We start from the raw sequence: 4,355 nt of genomic DNA, 5'->3' as shown, positions 1-4,355 counted from the left end.
TAATACGAGTCTGCAACCAACACTGAAATATTGAAGTAAAAGAACGGGTATGAACTGCTATCATTAATTTGAATGTAAATTCTATCATTAATCATATATAATAATAATTTATAGCAGATATCACAAAATTTTTAAGTTGAAGATTCTTCGGATATCTGAAAATATATTCACATGTCTTGCGTTTTTTTTTTTCGGAAAAAAAATCGCATATATTCATTTTCAATTATTATTATTATTATTATTATTGTTGTTGTTGTTAAAAACTTCCATGGAATCAAAGACTCATCGCGGGAGGTTCACTGTTACACACACAGTTTATCATACAGCGTTGAATATGTTCACTGTCTGCGTTAACCACACTCTCCGGCAATGCATTCCAATCACTCACCACTCTCCATGCAAAAAACCTGTTCCTCACCCCTTGCCCACACTCTCCTTATACAGATTCCACGGATGACCTCTTTTTCTCTTCCACCTTCACCCATTCTATGCAAAACCTCCCCGACATTAATCTGATAATAACCTCTTAACAGTTTATATCTCTCGATCGTATCTCCTCTCCTCCTTCTATCTACCAATTTCTGCAAATTTCATTTTTGTCAATCTGCTTTCATACTCAACAATCCGGAGACCAGCCTTAGTCTATCGTCTCTGAACCTTTTCCAATACATCTTCATCTTTTTGAAAACTATTTGACCAATCTATGCACAGTATTCCACATGTGGTCTGATCAAAGCGCTATACAAGGGAACCATAGCATCCTTACTTCTACAGGTCAGTGCCCTCCACATCATTCTCAATAATCGCTGTGCTGTCCTCACAATTTTAGCAAAATGGCACCGAAATTTTAAGTCATTGTCCACAATCACTGCTAGATCTTTCATTTCCTCTACCTCTTCCAAGATATTTCCACCGATTGTGTACTCTACATCGCATCTCTGCTTCCCAATTTTCGAAACCTTACACTTTGCAATATTCAGTTGATACCCCCACTCACTTACCCATTCAGTCAATGTTTTCAAGTCCTCTTGCAAAGTGCAGCATCCATTCTACTCCTAATAGCTTTCCCCAACTTTGCAACAACTGCATATCACCATTCAGATCCCTTCCAATATCATCTACATACAAATTAAACAGCAATGGACCCAAAACAGACCCTTGGGATACACCAATAGTAACTTTCCTCTTCTGGAATATCGCTCCTCCATAGACAACTCATTGATACCTATCAGATAGCCAATCTCCAATCCAGCGAACTAATCTACTGTTCAGTCCATCAGTTCCAATTTAATTACCAGCTTGTCATGTGTCAATTTATCAAAGATCTTTGCAAAATCTAAGTATTTCATATTATTATTATTATTATTATTATTATTATTATTATTATTATTATTATTATTATTATTTCTATATCTAGTCAACAAAGTTCACGTCAAACAGCACAAGAAACTAACAACGTGATAACATATAGAAGATGTGTGAACTTCGGCCTTTTCCAAAAGTCTAGGAATCGACTAGATGTTGTAAAATGTGTGATTTATCTAATAGTTACGTTTTCTGGAGTTGAAATCATGTCAAATCTGGGAGGGTCAACTTTTTTAGAAGTTTCATAAAGTATCCTGGTATTGCTCCAAGTTCTCCTATGATAACGGGAATTGTTGTGGATCTTTTGCTCCAAACTCGGTATATTTCAATCAACATATTTCTATATTTGGTCAATTTTTCATGCACATTTTCTTCTATTCGACTGTTCCCTGGTATTATCACGCCAATAAGCCATACATGTTTCTTGTTAGACTACAGTAATGCCCCATATGTTGTGTTCCAAATGTGTTTCTATCTGTCTAAATTTTAAAGTCCCATAGCATCTTCGTATTTTAATTTTCAGCAACTTTTTCAGTTGTAAGTTCCTAAGGGATTTTGCAAGTTGGAAAGCCATATTTCCTACCCAAGTTCCAGTATATAGCTTTTGAAACCTGATCATACATTTCTTCATGCTCTCAGAAATCTTAATGCAAGAACTAATTAGAATGTAACTGTTTTTTCTTTTCGTTGTCTTTGCATAGTCGGCATAGGCTATCATCACTGATCTTTTCAATTTAGGTTATATTACATTGTCTATAATACTTATTTATTAGCAAGTTTCAGACCTTCAGGCTCTTTCTCGATGGTTCCCTATTAAAGCCATTGACAAGTCAATTGCACGTAACCAGGCCCAGCTCGAGGCAGGGGCGTAATGGGCGAATGCTGCAGGGGGAAAAGTAAAAGGGCAGAAAACTTACAAAGAGTTTATGTTACAATTATACTGGAGGCACAAAATATGTAAAAAAATAATAATAATAATTAAATTGGATATATCATATATTTCAAAAATATTAAATTTATATATACATATTTATAAAAAAAAAAAAATCAGCTAACGCCTTTATATTCCCGTAAACGGGGAGTAGGCGAGGCCATTTAGCCCTATCTAACTTTTGGAGACTGAGTGGGCAGTTCAATCTCCACTGGTACCAATCAGAGATAGATGGCCCAAGGCTATCACTAATTAAGCGGTAGTCAGTGAAGAGAGACGGCTCAAATGTGCCGCCATTTCGTGGTCCCTAACCCTAACACAATATATTTAATGTCTGAAATAATGTGGGTTCTACGGTCGATTTTCTTGAGTTTACAGGACGAAAAACCCGAGTTTCCGGGAGGAAAAACCTGCTTGCCCGTGCCAGAGATCGACTAACTCGGGAACCGGTCGAAAAAAGGCTTAGAAAAATTTCCTCTAGTCGCCGACTAGACTCGAAACCAAGTCTTCCTTCGTGCGGCCAAGCGCCGTGGTTGGCAAACGCCACATCCACTGAGCTACACAGGCTCTTATAAAGTTAATTATATTTTATTCTAAGTATATACTCCAAATAATTATTTTTATTTTGATAATCCTTGGGACAGAAATATTTAGATCCAATTTCATTCAGAAAATTAGATTCTCTTATAAATAGAATATTTTATTTAAGAAACAAAATTAATCGGAGATTTTTATTTATTAATTTAATATTTTAATATAAACATTTGATATATTAGTAAATAATATAAATATAAAACCAAAGGGTGGAAAAAAATCTTGCACACTGAAAAATTTCCTCGGGTCGGCGCTGCATGTAACCTTTTGTGTCCTTCAAATGAAACGGACCACAAAGTGCTTTATTTTTCAAAAGGTTGTGATCTTTCCCCTTATACGCTTATTTTCGATTTACTGCTTACTACTTTTTCTTTGTTAGCATATTTTCCCTGATTATCTTGTAATACTCATTCAACGCTCGTTTTCTACTTCTGATATTGTTTTGTAGTTTATCCAAATTTTATTAAGTTTATTCATCACTGACTATGCTATGGAGAGTCTGTGTTTTATTGTTCCTATCTGAAGTCAAATATGATCCTAGGTAATTAAAACCATTAACTTGATCTATGGTTTGCTGATTAAGTATTATCTGTATATATATTCCACGTGTCTTCCAATTTTCATTATCTTTGTTTGTTTGAATTTATAGTCATATTAATAAATTCTGCAATTTATAATATGACTTGTAACTCTGCAAGCTGGTATTTCAGATTTGATTTGTTATCTGTTATAATTACTACATCATCAACATATATGATATGCGTAATTGGTCTTCCATTGACTTTTACACCTTTTGTTGAGGAACAGTGCTTTTCTAATAAGTTCTTGGATGAAATTGTTAAAAAAAGGCATTGGGGATACTGGACATCTTGCATAATCCTCGTTTGATTTCAAATTTTTTACTTGTGATGTTTTTATTTGAACTACTACGCTTGTATTCTGATAGAAGTTTGAAATGAATCTTAGTGTTTCAAAACCTATAATTTCTTTGTTAATATTTGAATATGTTTTTCTCTATTATCAAATGCTTGTTTAAAATCCACGAAACAGTAATAGAAGTCTTCCTTTTTTTCATGCAATTTCAGCCAGACTATGAAGAGTAACGATAAGGTCAATTGTTGACTTTTTGTCAGAGATTTCTAAAGCCATCTTGTACTTTTCTATGAAACGTTCATAAAGTTATTTACGCGGTTCTGTATAATTTTTGCAGAACCTTTTGTAATAGTGGTAATTGGTCTGTAGTTGTGACATTTTTGAAAATCACCTTTTAATGAATAGGCAAGATTTTGCATATTTTACAATCGTTTAGGATAGTCCCAATGCAATGTTATTTGTAAAGTTTGGTTTTCTAATTAGATCAGCTTCGAAGGTATTTAACCAATTCCAGGTACTTTTGATGATTTCATTTTGTTTGGTGAAAAGGTTACTTCTCTCTCTCTAGGATTATGGGTGCTTTATCTTTCTA

This window comes from Typopeltis vanoorti, chromosome 3, assembly GCF_054136105.1.
Source record: "Typopeltis vanoorti isolate ZY-2024b chromosome 3, IOZ_Tvanoo_1.0, whole genome shotgun sequence".
NCBI lineage: Eukaryota > Metazoa > Arthropoda > Arachnida > Uropygi > Thelyphonidae > Typopeltis > Typopeltis vanoorti.
Note: the sequence above shows the minus strand (reverse complement) of the source record.